Source organism: Drosophila arizonae, chromosome 4, assembly GCF_054131065.1.
Source record: "Drosophila arizonae isolate 15081-1271.41 chromosome 4, UAZ_ARI_1.0, whole genome shotgun sequence".
Classification (NCBI taxonomy): domain Eukaryota; kingdom Metazoa; phylum Arthropoda; class Insecta; order Diptera; family Drosophilidae; genus Drosophila; species Drosophila arizonae.
The window spans coordinates 12,366,945-12,384,119 of NC_142924.1; the positions used below are offsets into that span (position 1 = coordinate 12,366,945).

Consider the following 17,175-nt stretch of genomic DNA (forward strand, 5'->3'; position numbering starts at 1 on the left):
ACTATGCGGCCAAAACTGTGACAAATGCCAAAGTAATTAAGTGGCCCCACGAATGCAGCCAAACATTTGCCAATTTCACAGACGCAGGGGTGGAGGGGGCCCAGGTGAAGAGCTAAAGCGCATGTTTTCCATGACAATTTTATGCTGAATGCAATATAAATTAGATGGGATTTTAGTCAGCAAAGTTAAACCCATAAATGAGTCAGGATTATGATAATATTAAGTATACGTGCTCTAATTTAAATAAAACAATAATAGTTTGTCAACAAGAAAACAAAGCAAGTGCCACAATCTGTTCTCTGTAATAGAAATGCTGATTATTACCATAATACAAAATACAAAACAAAATGGCGTCGTTTTAGCCATTACGGCGCGCACAGCGTAACAGTTGAGCGCGCCGGCCAACAAGCGAAAAGCGCCAGCTGACGCTACATTTGATTCGAAAATGCAACAATGTTGCCGCACACAAATTTGTTGCATGTGGGTGTCGCAGGTATTTGTATTTGCATTTGCGTATGCTGTGAAACGATGGATACGATTGGAAAACGGCGGCAGGCTGCGATTCTTACGTATTGTATACTCAGGCTACAGGTGTTTATCACTTACATAGGAACAAATGCAACGCGAATGCAAGTGTGTGAGAGAGGGAGGGAGAGGGAGACAAGGCGAGGTAGAGAGTGCATTGATGGCGTTAAAATATTTCCCAACGCTTTTTGCAGCTTTTATTTTTGACCATTTTGTCGACACTCTGGTTGCTGTTGTTGTTGTTGTTGTAGCTGTCGCTTTTCTTTATTCGCTTGAGTCGGTTTGAAAAGCGTTTTTCGCTGCTTTGGCTTTTGTTATTTTTATAACGTATGCATAATCTGTCTGATTATTTAACTTGCGCTATATACAAATATTTAGAAATATTTTCAGGCAATTTTTATGCTATTTTTCTTGCCAAGTTGACTGTGGATTTCTTCGGCTTTTTTTTTTCGAAAAAAATGAGGGTCATAAAATATACACATATAAGTATATACATAGTATATAGTCTTAAGTCTTAAACATGCATCCTATATATTATGCTTTATAATTTACTTATTGTCAGACTTTGGCTTAGACGCATCGAATTCCTATTGTTATTTGTGGCCTACAGGTGGAAAGAAAGAATCAATTCATATAATAAACATTTCTTTTTATCTGTAGATCTAGAGAATTCTTTGCTCTTTACTCTATGCTTTTATATATACATATAGATTAACCTTGAATGTGAGTGTTTCAATGGGATTCGTCTCTTGACGCCCACAGGAAAGTTTGCCTGGCCTCATAAACTAATTTCTCGCAACATTTTTTGCCAAATACCGGCCGGCAAATGTCGTTCCACTGTGCACATGAGTGAGCTGAACTAGATAAAAATACAAAACTAAATACTTAATACACAGCAAAACATTTCTGCTGATAATGATTAATAAATCTTAAGCACTTAAAGATAAAAAAAAAAAAAAAACATCTGCCGTCTGTCTACTAATATGTATTTAGCTGTATTATAATTAATGTTTTGACAATAGACTCACAGAGAACTATAAAATGGTATAAAAAAAAAAAAAAAAAAAAAAAAAAAAATAGAAATAAGAACAATAACAAATGTCACATTTCAAGTGTGTCTCACAAGCTATAAAACAACAAATTATTAATTTAAAAAAAAAATAAAAAATAATTCTCTTCACAATGTAAAATTGTTTTGTGTTCTTTTGTTTTCTTCATTTATATATACAAGACATGATAAATAGAATTTAATAATAGATTTAGTAATTCATGGAGGTCAGTGAACTAAATGCTCAGCCTAAGCAGTTCTTTAATATGGCAAATAACATATTTAAATATTTATTTTAAATTATAAAAAATATATATTGTCGATCTAATGCTTGGCCACACTTTTGCAGACTGCTGTTAGCAATTATTAAATCGGTTAATTTTCCATTAAGCTGATAGAAAAGTTCGCTTTAGCAGCCATTATAGCTACATAAATTATAAACAACACATAAAATACTCAATTAAGATGCGACGCGGCGCTCAAAATGCGAAACATGCACAGACAACAACAACAACAATAACAACAACAACAATGTATGTCTGCAGCACAAAAATGCAATAAATAAACAAAATACAACAAATTCAAAAGAAGACGAAAAAAATATCAGAAAAAATGGCAAATGACGCTAGAAACTTTGACAGTTCTGCGACGGGCGGCAGCCAAAGTGCAGCGCCATTTAACACATGAGGCAAATTAAGAGCATAATTTTATATATAAAATATCTGTCTATATACGAAAAGAGAGGCAAATCAACTCATATGGGATATATAGCCAACGTCAAGCGGCCCACGTCGAGTCGAGCCAATGCCAGACTGGAGGAAAGTGGCAAATGGAAATGGAAAATATGGCGACAGTCTGTCAGTTTGCGGCTCCGCGGCGAGGCATTTGATACATTCGAATTGAATGAAATTAATTAAAAACCTGTAAATCTGCACAAAATGCTCGCACTGCGCCATAAAGTTGTCAGAATTGTCCCTGCCAGGCTAAACTGACTCACTAGATCCATAGATTATGATGGATGTGTGTGTGCGACATTTGTCCAATTGCTCTGGCTTTTCGTATTTCGTTTTTCGCTTTTTCTGCTTCTTGCTCTGCCTTTGTCTTTGTTAGCTGCATGTCCATTAATCACAGAGTACATCTGAAGAGACTGTCTATTTTATTTGAAATTTATTAGCATTCAATGCATGTGGAATATTTTCGACATCAATTATAAATAGCAACAATTTTGCAATCAATTTTCCTCTGAATTTTGTGCAAAAAATAAAAAAGCAAAAGCAACACGCGTCTGCTGCATTTTTAGTGGTAAGCCCTTTTTGGAAACTTTGCTAGCCAAGAGTATTAAAATGCCAAAGATATTGCTGACAACAAATTGGAGCACACAGGCGCCCACGCAAAGCTGCTGTAAAAATCTCCCAGAACATACATACATACACATATATACGTTTATCTGTATATATGCACAACTTTTTCTATGTGTATCTCTAATTATGTAGCGCTACCTTAAGGCGGCGTCAAAGGTAAAAAAGTTTTCTTCTCGGAAAGAGGCCGGCGCATGGGGCAGTGGGTGTGCCGTGAAAATGGAACGCTACAAATCTTGTCCAAAAATAGACGACGAGAGAGCATTGGGACAGCTTCGGCTTGTTGACTTCTCTCGTTGGCAGGCGGCAGGCAAAAGTTGTTGCCAGAACTTGTTCACGCATTGTAAGTAAGTATTTAAGCTGATTTCGAATATGAATGGCAGCGTAAAGAAGCTCGAGGCTGGAACTGGAACTGGAACTAGAACTGGAGCGGCAGCTAGCTCAGCGCCCACAGTCGAGCGGGCGACTCAACAGATGCCTTTTCAACTTTGACGTGGTGGCACAGACCATTGCACAAGGCCAAACGGAAATGGGCAACAGTTGTCAGCTGCTGCTCAACGATGCGTCCCCCACCCCCTTCCCCCATTATTCGACCCGACCCTGTGCTCCAAATATTTACGTGGTATGCGCCCTGTAGCTGCCTGTGTGCGTGAAAATTTTCCACGCTTCATTTTAGCCGGACGTAAATCAAATGGGAGAGAGAACACGGCTGCATTTGTGCGTGGCGTTTGAGGGCAACTGTCAAAGGCATTTGACAAGATTTTCCAGCTATGCGCGGCCATTGCTGGCATTTTCAGTTCAGTCTTCAGTTTCCCGTTTTCCCCTGCTCTCAAATAAAGAAACTCCGCCATTCGCAACCTATTTTACATTCTTGAGTACCTTTCAACTCTGCTTAAATCTGAACACAAAGTCAGAGCTAAATTTTTCAGTGTATTCACGGGTTCAACACACACACACACAGACGCACACACACACTCAGACATTGAAATACTTTTAGCCGCAGGCTTGGCGGCTTTATTTATATTTTCATTTGCATTGTTTTGTTTCTTCTTTGTGCTTTTTGAAGTTATTTACATGTGCTGCAGTCGCCGCGCAATTGTCAGCTCTGCCCCCTCGAACTACCCCATCCCAAAACACCGTTAGCTTTTAAGCCGAACCAAATAAAATGTGTATAAACTGCCAGCGGTTATTTGGCGCAGTCAGCTAGTCAGCGCTTTTATCAAGCGTTCAAATTTGTTGACAACATGTTGCGGCTCTGCTTGTAAAACTCATTGCCATTGCTTTCTGCTCTCTCCCTTTGCAGCCGCCTCTGCCCTGCCCCTGCCCATGCCTATGCTTGTTGTCTGTTACAGTTGAACAAATCGATTGATTGATTTCTCAGGTGTGTTCGATTGCGCTGACGCTGTGCAGAAATATCAAACACAATGATTTCTATGCTGTAAACAGTGCTGACTGCTCTAGCGGGTTTCAAGCTAGCAACTAGCTAAGAGCTGGCTAAGTTCTTTAGAGCTTAAAGGTACCTCAAGTAATCTTAATCCTACTAAGAGCCTGCGGAGAGCTGATAAAAGATTTCAACTCAATTAAAGTTTAATGCTGCCTTACGTATTTGGACTACTATAAGTCACAGAGAAAGTTTTTCTTCTTAATGCCACTAAAGCCTTATTGATTTTTAAAACGAAAAGGCCAAGCAAATTAAATGAAAGCAATAGTCTGGCTTGGATTTTATTGATGAAACTATATGAGAATTGCAAGCAATTAAATTAACTCCAGATTATAAGTCTCTGCTACTAACAGTTGATTATCCTGTTGGCCATATCTCATTCAGTCAGCCAGCCAAGTTGTCAGGTGTCAGCACTAACGCTCTTTTACCGTTTAGTTTGCTGTAACGCCATTTTGTTTTTACGAGCTTGCGTGTGCTTTGTTTGCATTTGTTCGTCACTCAGACTAATACAAATAGTTCGGCCTGATTGGGCGGGCCTTTTAGTGGTCGTTGCTCCAACATAAACGGGTTCGCGTTTTGGGTTTCGTTTATGGCGCCTGATGGCGCAATGACGATTGTCACCGCAGAGCGGCGCGTATTTCTGAGACAGATATGAAATAGTTCTGATGACACGGCGTCTTGGTGCTATTTGTGGCTACTGTGCAAATGTGCAACACGACAACAACAACAACAACAGCAAGAACAAGAGACCAACTAACTGACTGATTGTCTGTCTGTCTGTCTGTCTGCCTGCCTGTCCGTCCGTCCGTTTGTCTGCAGCATTTTGCAGCGACTTTCTAGAGCTTGGCAAACGTCAAAGTGATGCGCATTGAATGCGTTTGGTAGAACGACCTAAAACCTAAATACGGCGCTATTTTCGAAAGTGCTTTCAAGTACGCAAAAAATGCGCCTTGTCGTTTGATGTGCATCACGTCTAGATCAGAGCAGCAGAGCAGCAGCACAGCCACCAACCAGCAACAACGTCGAGAAGGAGATCGAAGCGGCTGACCAGCGTGCAACAAATAAACAAAACAAGCAGCCTCAACGAGTTGAACAATGCAGCCAAAAAGGGAAGGATTTCGCTTTGTTTTGTTTGGTTTGGCTTGCCACATTTTGTGGCTAGCAAATTAATTACGGCAACCAAATAAAACTCACAGACGAGCTGAGCAGTTCGTAAAACTAAGAAAGCAAGAAAGAAAGTCACAAAAATACATAATAACAGGCAAGAATGCTGTGCAGTCGGGTATGCTCGACTAACAGTTACTATAACTAAAACAATTTGCTAGGGAAATCAACTATCTGCCTTGGGCATACCCCTTAGCCTGGTTGTGCAGCGTACAGGGCATAGGGAAACCCACAAAATGCTATGCATTTTTTATACAGTCCAAAAACAGAAGCCGAATACAGTCGAGTCCTAAATAAACAAGACCAAAAACTGCACAGATAGGAGCTCCAAGTCGACTAGAGCACACACTCAGCTAGGCCGACAGTCCCGCAACTCCCTCTCCCTCTCGCTCTCCCAGTCCCAACTCAACTTATCTTTCAGCCAAGACACAAGTGAAATTGCATTAGAATCTTTGCTCATGCATGGCCACAGCGTCCTATGGCCGTCCCTCAGTCGGCTCGTCCGATATTGCGACTGTGTGCCAAGTTATTTGCATTGCTAGCTGCTGATGCGGCTGCCATTGCTGCCGTTGTTGTTGTTGCTGCCTTGGCGTATCTATAAGATACAAGTGCGTGGCATGCGTATTTTTGCGCTTATTTGGGCTAAAAAACATTGCCGCTGGGCTCAACATGGCTGACACAATGCTTAGAGCCAGCGGATTTGCATGCGGATTCTATGCAAGATGTTTGACTGCCTCTACGATTACCTCCCCTTCATCCACCTCTCTCGTACTCGCACTCTTTCTCTTTTTTTGGGACTGACAGTTGGCTCGTGTCGATAAAATTTGCTGCTGCCCCGAGCTGGCTTAAGTGGCGACGCTGCCTCTCCATCTATTTATAATGCTGGCCGATGCGACCGGGCCAGCAGCAGTTCTTGATCTTTGTCTGAGTCTCTCTGTCTGTGTGCGTGTGTGTGTGCAGCATAAATAAAAACTAAATGAAGCAACTTAAACATTTCTATTTGTTTGGATCCATAAAACCTTCAAACAAAAAACCCATAAAAAACAGACGAACGAAATTAAAAGTTTGCAAATACAAAAACTTTTCCACAATTAAAAGTCACTTGAAAACCTGTTCCAAATAGCTTTAGCTTTGTACAATAAGCATTAATTTGTATAACTGCAGCAGGAAGCAGACAGCATGAGGCAGGAATTCAAGCATTCCTAGCTAATTCTCGAGAAATATTTGTTGATTGTAATTAACATAAATTCAATTTAAATGCCAAATCAATACATTGAACTGCTCACAAATACAAAATATTGGCAAAGTTATGTAAATTCTTACACAAATTCTTAGAAAGCTCTTTATGTTTTATTGCACAAGCAAGCTGCATAATATTGTTTATGGACTGTTGTTAGCTTATTCTATGACTAATTTCCTAATCATCTGCCCGTAGGGAATTGAAAATAAAAAGCTGGCAATAAGCGACAGTTTAAAATCAAATTACGCACATAATTTATATTCAAAGCCTTCAACGAAAGCAAAAGGCGAAATAAAACGTGAGACAAACGGACACGAACAAACGGAGAGACAGACACACACATACTCATACGCATACGCATACGCATACTATATGGCACACATCTCCATAGCTAAAACCAAAATCGACTGCAAAACTTTTATGGTCCGCCCTCAACATAATGCTAGCGCTGCCTGCTAGCAATTGCCACGTCGACAGCTTTGCTGTCTGTTGGTGTTGCTGCTGTTGCTGTTGTTTGTTTGTTGCTTGGCTCGGCCATTCAATATTTGTCCTTCATTTGAAAGTCAAATGCGTGATGGAGGCAACAGAAATCTGTTGCGCCATGCTGGCCTGCGGCTGCGACTGGGACTGCCTGGGATTGGCTGGGAGCAGCGCCGAGCTGTGGCAATGGGTATGGGAATTGCTACTGGGCGACATTCGTTGCCTAAACCAAAAAAGACTGTTTTTTTTTTTTAATAGGAATACCGGCAGCGGCGACAACAGCAACAACAAAACGAAACTGAAATGAAATAATAATGAAAAGCGAAGCAGACAAACCAAAAGAATCTATGTGAAAAAGCATAACATAAATTCTAAACGCCTGACAAGCAAATACACACATTAAAATGGCACCGCACACACACACACACACACACACACACACTCATAACAAATTTGAATAATAAAATAAAGTTGATATAAAAACTATAGCGGCCAAGACGTGACGGTAATTGGTTTAAAAATAAATCCCCTAAAGAAATTTATGAATTGGCTTCTCTTGGAAAGTGTTCAAATCAATTGTAAGCGATTAAAGTAGTTGAGCATTTGGTGCGTGACTAAATGTATCACGAAATGTTTAATTTAACAATGAGAGTTCGTAAACAATGAGAAAATCAGACAAATGGGAAATGGAAAATGGAAAATGCGCAACTAAAACCAATAAAAAAGTCAAACACCAAAACAGACAGCGAAACAAAATAAGTAGCGCTGCGCACGTTGAAATGATCTAAACAAATTGTGAGCGATACCGAATGAAGCAAACAATTTATGCAAAATCAACAAGATTTCCACATAACAGGGCCAAGTGAGCATGGCTCAAATGGGGCCTGAGGCCTGGGGCCTGGGGCCTGGGGCCATCAATTAGCCACAAGGTGGCAAAAATCGAAATTGATCGCAAATGGGCATTATATGAATCTCAATTTCCACAAATTGTTTTAATTGGGCTGCTGTAGCTCTGTTGTTGTTGCTGTTGCTGTTGTTGTAGCTGTTGCTTGGCCCAAATGTAACCAAAATGTATGCAAAGTCGCTAAAAATTCTATATACAAAACAAAAATGATGAACCAAATTTGCTGTGGCGCCTCGCCTCAGCAGAGGCAGTGGAACCGAGGGGGAGGAGGCGGAGGACGGACGGTCGGCTATTGCTGCTGAGTTACATTTTCATTATGCTGCGTGCCATAATTTCCATATTTATTTGTTTGCTTTGAAATGAGGACACAAACGGCAAGCCGCCGACGCCTGCTAATGGCAGCAAATTGCCAAAATGTCAATGAACCAAAGTGTCTGCATATGGCCAGCGGGGGGGGCGGGGCATTTGGAAGTGTCCGAGCGACTGGCTGTTAATAACGAGCACAAAGTTCAACGCTTTCGCATAAAGTAGATTGTCAGGAAACGATTTTCAATTAGCCGCCTGCCCGCCTCTCCGCCTGCCAACAACAACAACAATTCTGCCACAGCATATTTATTTTCTAAGAGATTTGCCCAAATACTTGCAGCCCCGGACAAAATCAACAAATGATAGCAACAACAATGGCGCATAGGCTGTCCAAGATTTTTGGGGGGGCGTTCCACTTTGGTGATCAACTTAGCGCGTGTGTTTGTCCAAGTTCTTGGCTTGATGAGTGGGTGGCTGAGGGCAAACGAGGTTTGTTTGTGTGTTTACCTTTGGCTAAACTTTGCTTTTTGCCCAGCTTGTGGAGACAGTTGTCACAACAATGGCTCAATCAGGCAACCAGAAGAAGCTGTTCAAAGTTCTTTGAGTTGCACAATAAACCAAACAGAATCCGCTTCCAATAAAAATATAAAGAAAAACCTATATAAAATACTCTTAATAATAGAATAATATATTAATTGGAAAAAGCGATTACACTGAAATTCAAAATTAGCAATAATAATAATGCAACAAGCATTTAGGCACGTAGCCGCCACTTGAATCATTCAAATACAGTGGCTTATTAACACTACAAATAAATTCCCAGGCATAAGTCATAAAAGCAGCCAGCTACTGGAATACTTAAGGCTTACAAAATATAAGCACGTTTTATAATGCCCTATTCATAGATAACCTGACTCATTTAACAAGTAATATATTTCTGGCGATTTGTTACAATTTTGTCAATAAATAGTTTTTATATTCCAATTTTCGTTTTTCAGGGTTTTAAAACTAAAAACTGACTGCACGGATTTGATATGCGCCCTCGTCAAGCTCTGCTTGGCTTCAAGCGTGTGTAAGCCCAGTTAACAGGTCCCACAGGCAGCTCGGCAGCTCAGCGCTCGCCGCACAATGTGAGGGCTTAAGGGCTCGAGCTGTAGATGGCGCCACAGAGCACACGAATGACAGAATTGCGCATACGCCCGTTTAGCCCTTTGGCCAGCAGCCAAAAATGACTTTTTATGCTGGCTTCAAAGTTGGTTTTGCGCTTTTTTGGGTTTTTTGTTTTGTTGCACACCCACACATATTTTTGCAGCTTTTCCATTAAGACAACAACAGCGCTGTTTGTTTGCTCGTTGGTTTGAGCAAACATTAAAATAGTTTGGGGATTTGTATTTATGTTGATTGCATTGTCGAGCCACGTAACTGGGTAACTGGCATGTGTATGGCCAGCTGAGGGCCAGAGAGCCATCCACCCAGCCAGGCAGCCAGGCAGCTAGTGTGCGTGTGTAAAATAGGATTTCTGTGTGGGAGAAATTGAAAAGTTGATACCACGTACCTTCACATTCACCCTGACTCGAGCGTCCTTTAGCCAGCTCGCGTGTGTGTGTGTGTGTGTGTGTGGAAAGAAATGCAATTTTGTGACCTGACATATGCTAAAAAGTGCAAGCAGCTATCACCAACTGCAATGGGAAAAGTTGGCGAGTTCAGACTTCAAGTGCGGCAAGTGTTCTTCAGTCCAGTTCGGAAATTGCTACCACAGATTCCACTTGAAAGTTAATGCCAGCCAAAACATGTACGCAAATCAACAACAAACAACAGAAAAACTGCCAACTTTATTGCCACAGCTCGTGCCGACCTCTCCTCTCCGGCCTGTTGCCTGCTGTGGGACATGCACCTGTTTCAACTTCAACTGAAACTGCTTTATTTTTAGACACACGAGTGCAGCGCCGGCTGCCTAGTTGCCACGTTTGACCCACATCAAGTGCCTGACAATTTTCTAGTTATTAATAAGTATACGCAGCCAAGGCAGCCAGAGCTGCCGGAGCAGACGGAGCAGCCAAGGCAGCGACCAGAAACTGTAGTTAGAAACTGTAGACAGCTGTTGTGCTGCCTTCACTGGAAATAATGTTATCAGGCTGCTTTTAATTGCCAACTTGCCTGTAGCACTGACTGCGAAATACTCTGCTCGACAAAATTATAAAGTTTTCTAGGAAAATAAGTTCTCAAAAGCATCTGAAATGCACTTCAACTTAATTGTAATTCAAGTAACGCAATCAGTTTGTTTCATTTATGGGAGAGGCTCTGTAAGCCTGGCTAACACACCTAAAGCCAAATTGATTTAACTATGATATATTTCTCACATCAATTGCGGCATTTACTTAAGCTCTTCCAATACGAATTCTAATTACTTGCGGAACATGAAATCCACATAAATCTTGGTATCGATCGCACTCATAAGCCAAAATCATATTTTGGCATTACGTGAGATTTGCTATTGTCTCCTAATTGGACAGTCATATCACGAGTTCTGCTCTGGAATCATTAATTTTTAGCCAAGTTGGACTTTGTTGTTGTTGCTCCTGCTGCTGCTGCTGCTGTTTGCTATTTGGGGGCTGCTGCGATGCGCCTGTTGGCAATTTATCTATATCGAAATGGCATTAAAAATACAATGACCACTTCTTGACGTGCCATGGTCAAATTTTTGTGCATTTGTCAAAGTGAAATAAATCAGTAAAACAGACAAAACCAAAAGCAAAAAAAAAAAAAAAAAAGGACGCTAGCTAAGCAAACAAACGCAATGCGAAATGACAAATTTTCTTAAGCTTTTTGGCAATTGTTTTCTGACTGCTTTTTGTTATTTTTGTTGTTATTGATGTTTGTTTGTTTGTATTATATATTTGTTGTTTTTGCTGCTTAGAATAAAGAAATGCTTCATGCAATCGAGCTAATGAGCAATGTGACACAGTTCTGCAGCGGGACGCCCACGTTTGGGTAGATTAGGCTGTTTTTTAGTCGAAAAGACTTTTCGACTCAACCTCGATTCGATGACAGCGTTGCTAGCCAGCGAATGTTGCCGCGTTCAAAATATCTAAATATCACAGAAATATCAAAATATAAAACGAATATAAAATGCAAATTTTATGCCACATTTAAAATAGCCGGCGCAATGTTTTGTAATTTATCAACGACCGCCCGCATAACGTCGCAGCGCAATGTGGGGCGTGGCAAGTGTGTGGCGTGTGACTGCAGCTACAGCTGTGGCGAAACGCACGACGACAACGACAACAAAACCGACAAAAAGAAAAAAAAAAAGAAAAAGAAATTGTTGCAAACTGTGCAACGGCGACGCCAATGCAGACATTTCTCGACACTTCTCTAAATAGTTTTGCGTGCGACGCAATGCGAGAGCATGGCAAGAGCCAAGAGGCGAGAGGCAGGAGACTGTGCCTAGGTGGACTGACACACGGTCACTCGAGTGCCAAAATGTCCCCGCACGCCATTAAAAATGTTGCGAAAATTACATAGCAAACTGAAAGGTGTTCTAATGAGGCGTGCGCCGGAGTCTTCACTGTACAGCAGATGTGGGTGTGAATCTGATGTGGGTTGCTTGAATGACTGCGGCATGAGTGAGATCTTTATGCAAAGAGCGACCAATGTGATGAAGCATAAGCTATGCGTAATAAACGAAGCTGATAAAAAACAACTTCTGCTAAAGTGAGAAAATGAGCAGAGAAGCTAGAAATTAGTATGAGAACAGAAAGAGCATTCAATAAGCCATTTGCAGTCAACTACTCACATTCAAATGGAGCAATTATATTACATTTGCCCTTTAAGAGTAACAGCAACAACAAAAACAATAGCCATTCATCAGGGCTGGCTTTTCTGCAAGCCCCATAAACCACCATCAATTAAATTATATTGCGTAGCCAACCAGCCCAGTCGGCCTGGGCCCAAGTTCAATAGCCATTTGCCACACCTGCAGAACTCCCGAAAATACAGCCATTGGCCTCAATTTGAATGCTGCAATACTCATTAAATGAGTTCAAAATCAAGGTCATGCCACCCAGGAGTGGCAGTGGGCCGCTTGGCTGAGAGTCGAGCAAAAAAAAAAAAAAAAAAATACAACATTCATGCTACATCATCCATGTCTCAGAGAGCGAAGCCCATGCGATGCCATGAATACAAATTGTTGCATTTTACACAATAATATGCGAAAGGAAAAAGAGGAAAATACTACAGCAGCAGCAGCAGCAGCAGGAGCAGCAAGAAAGAAATTCATGGCATTCCATTTCAATAAAACGTCGCTACAGCCAAATGCAATGGAAGAGAGCAGAAAACAGTAAAAGCTTATTAAATATATAAAGCAATGTACAACAACATGGAGAACGACCTTAGAGTGAATATGATTGCTGTCTGAATGCTAAGGGTGAGTGGCAAGAGGGCGGGGGCGGGCACACACATGTTGCACGGCAACGTGGCTGAGAAGTTCAACAGTAATTGCCAAGAAAAATATTTTTCAATAAGCAGCAGCAACGATACAGAAAGCGAAATGAAAAGAATTTAAAAATACATAAAAACAAAAGAAATAAAAACAATTGTTGCGAGAGGGCAACAAATAATAACACACCTGGAGATAGCTCGAAGAACTCTTTAAACAATTGACTCCCTCTCTCTCTCTCTCTCTCACACACTCTCTCTATCTGTCCGAATCTCTGTTTAATCCCAAAAAAACTGGAATGCAGCAGCTAAACTTCCACTATTTCACAGCATTGTTGAAATTTTTTTTAATACCAATTGTTTATTTGCACAAATGCGTGAGCTTTCATTTCATTTTTCCGGCGAATTCCGTGCGGCCGTATTCAACACTAATCAAAATGTGAACGCTACACCCACCCACACCAACACACGCCCTCACAAACACACACACACACACACACACACAATAATAATAATTGAGGCGGTATCTGGAAAAAGTAAAGAAAAATTAAACGAAAAAAGCGCAGCCTGTTGCTCGCTGTCGAACATATGTCTGCAATATGCAAAAGTAATGCACAAGCTCCGACAATGGCAAAACGCTCGTAACAACCGTAAAGCAAGCCCCTGCTCTGGCCAGCTACTACTCCGACCGTCCCAAAAGGCCATGCCCATAGTGTATACATTGTTTTACATGAATTTTGACTTTGGCGCGCCGTGCGATGCCAATACACACATGGGTGAGTGTGTGTGCGTGTGTGTGTGCTTGTGAGTGTGTGTAAACATTGCGCAAAACCGAAAACAACAAAATTATTCATACGCCACGTTGTGCCGCACGGCGAAAGACGTCAGCGCGACGGCTGATTCAGACAGCGGCAGCAACGAAATTTGACTACAAAAATGGGCAAAATACAAAACAGAAACAGCAGCAGCAGCAGCAGCAACCGCCACATGTATGTGCGTGCGTGTGTGTGTGTGAGCGTGTGGCTTTTTCGGCAATTTTGCGGCATGTTTTTCACACTTTGGCGCGCAGCTAGGCAAAAAACAATTGAACACGACGGCCTGGCTGCCATGGATATCAAATTGTTGTTGTCGTTGTTGTTGTTGCTACTACTTCTACTGCCGCTACTGCTGCTGCTGCTGCTGCTGCTGTTGATGATGCAAGTGCAAATTTATTTGCCACTTTGAAGCGCGTCCAGCAGCAATTTCAAATATGTTTTGTTGACTGATCATCGATTGATTTGCATCGCTTTCAAGTTTAGGTTTGCCCACAAATTTAAGAGATGAAGAATTTGACTTTGGCAATTGCCACACAAAAAGTAAACTGCTCAGAATTTAATAGTTTAACCAAGGACATTTAAACTAGAAACATATATTATACTTAATTATAATTATTAACCGGAATATGAATATTTTTGAGCATAAGCTAAGTAACTGAATCTTAATAAACATGGGTAAACACATTTTGATGTCAGCTTTATAAACATTGATAACTTAAAACTGATTTACCTCATAATATTAATGAATACATAAATAAAATTCCAAATCGATTTGAATGCAACAAAAATTGCTTTGAGTTACACATAATTTATATATTCTTGGATTTAAAAGGAATTTTAAAATTAATGCAAATATTTAAATTGTAAATTAATTTTAATGCCGAACAGACAAAGAAAACTATTAACTATAAATAAACAATATAAATATTTTGAAGTCTTATTCAATACATTTATATGCTCAGAACAATTTCAAAATTAAAATTATGATTGTAATATTTTACACATGAAAGAAGTAAAAGCTCAAGTTAGGGCAGTTGTAAGATAAAAATCAGAAATTGTTAACCATTTAATTCATCAAATTCCAAAATGTTGATTAGATTCTGCATACAAAGCCGGGTACATAAAAAGGAAACATTCAAGTCTCAGAGTGAGTATCAAAACTCTGTAAGCCTCCCAAGGTATAATATGAATTAACGAAACTGCTTAACTGCTTAATGTACCAAAATTCCAGTATATTCTGTAAAGCAAAAGAACAACAGTAACAACAAAAACGACAACGACAACGACAAAGACAACAACAGCGTAAACAACAACAAAACATTTTATCCCATTTCACTCATATCAAAATTGTCGAGCTGCCAAGCGACGTGCGGCTGGACAGGGAGCGTTGCGAGCGTTTGGGGGCAATCCTAAAAATAGCAGCACCAGCGACACTTACCTAAAGTGTTTAAGAGCACAAACAAACACACACGCGTACACTCTTACATATATACACACACACGCACTCGAATAAAAAACAACAACCAACACCTTATGCCCCACTCAACTGTAAAAATTACATTGAAAATGGCCATAAAAAAAGGCAGCAAATGCCACAAAAACAACGCGCAGCGACTGCTGCCCTTTTTTTGCTTATATTTCTCATTTGGCTTTCATTAAATTTGATTTTATTGTTGTTGGTGCTGTGGTTGTTGTTGCTGTCGATTGTCGCACGGCAGCTAATTTTGAGTGCAGACTGCGCGCGCCTTGCATGTAAATAAAAACAAAAACAATATGAAGAAAATAAGCCATAAAAAAAGAAGGCAACGAAATGAAAATTTTCCGCTTAACATACATATAAATACACACAGTCACACACACACATATATACATATGTAAAAGAGACACAAAACTGCAGTTAAATGCCACGCCCACACAGAGCAACAGCAGCAGCAGTAGCAGCGCCAAGCTAATCAAATTGTTATAGCTAAACCATATAAACTATAACAAATTCTATAGAAATCACAGCAACAACAACAACAGCAAATATGAAAGAGTGTCAAGGCTTGATAGCAATCCTATCCATCTATCTATATATTGGCCTGGTCGACACTAAATGAGTTTTTCTTGCGGGTTATCCGACTATTTGTAAACACTGCTCATTGTTGTAAACAAGCCATTTATATGGCCTAATGTCTGTTGATCCTCAAAGCATGTAGTTGTTGTTGTTGTTGTTGTCGTTGTTGTGCGTCTTGTTATTTTTTGCTCGCCTTTTTAAATTGATTAATTCTGGGTATTACAATAATTTATTTATTTTTAAATGCGCTTGATTTCACATTTTGGGCACTGTGAATGAACAAATTACCAAAGTTCTTGAATGAGAGCGAATAAAGTAGAGTGTGAGAAAATTAGATAAAGGTAAAAGTAATTTGCTGGATATGAGATACATATAGTACTAAAACAAAGACGAGAAGAGCGAAGAAAGAGGGCATTTAATGATTATGGACGCTCTATGCGCGCTATAGGCATTGATCTTATTGCCCATCAATTCTTACTATAGATTAGCTTTGATAGATAAATGCTTATATAGGGCTAGAGGTAGAGAGATTTTATATTTTGATATGAGCGAGATAATATAGTGAATATGTGATAGATATCCTTTATTTATAAGAACTTTTAGAAGAGCGATAACTCTTATGAAGGAGACATGCCTTTTGCACGTGCTTATATCTATAAGAGAGAGAAATCAGCCTGGATTGGTATTGATAGATGATTGCTTTTATAGAGCTTGCTACCGAAAGGGATCTGTAGAAGGGAAACATATTTCATGCAAATATTATAGCTCTTGAAGAAACTCTGCTCTATGTGCAGCAAGAGACGTACTCTGATACAATCATCTGTATGTGTAGAATGAAGCTTAGTCTAATACACAAAGACTCTGCTATAGATTAAGAACTTGCATATTCTCTACGTCATATTAAAGTTAGCTTTAAATTCATTCTCTAAGAGCAATCTCTTGAAGAACATGCCAACTATATAGTACATAGAATGCTAAGTACATATACAAAGAGCATTTTCTTTCAGAACTTAACTGTGAATTGTTTCCCTAAGCTAAAAGCACTTGATGATAAAGATTAGCCCTTGGCTCTGCCCATTGCTCGTCCTCTAGCATTAATAATATATGTATATATTTTTAATAATTAAATATTTTTAGTTGAAATTTATGCTGCACTTTGATAAAAATATTATATATGAAAATTGCAAATGAAATGCATTAGCCGACAAAATTTACATTGTTGCAATCATTTCTGACAGCTCGTTAGCTGGCAGAGGGCGAGCACAGTGGGTGGGCGTAACCGGGCGGCAGCTGTTATTAGGTGGGCGGCCAAGCAGCCAAAGCATCAACATTGAGCGACTCACAGAAGCAACCAGAAGCCCTAGCGAGACAGAGACAGAGGTAAAGGCAGAGGCAGAGGCA

General features: G+C 40.0%; 1 protein-coding gene across 1 annotated transcript in view; it reads right to left on the reverse strand.

The window, feature by feature from the left end:
* Positions 1–17,175, reverse strand: part of Mrtf (Myocardin-related transcription factor) — a 43,309-nt gene that overhangs the window by 24,275 nt on the left and 1,859 nt on the right. The window lies entirely within an intron of this gene.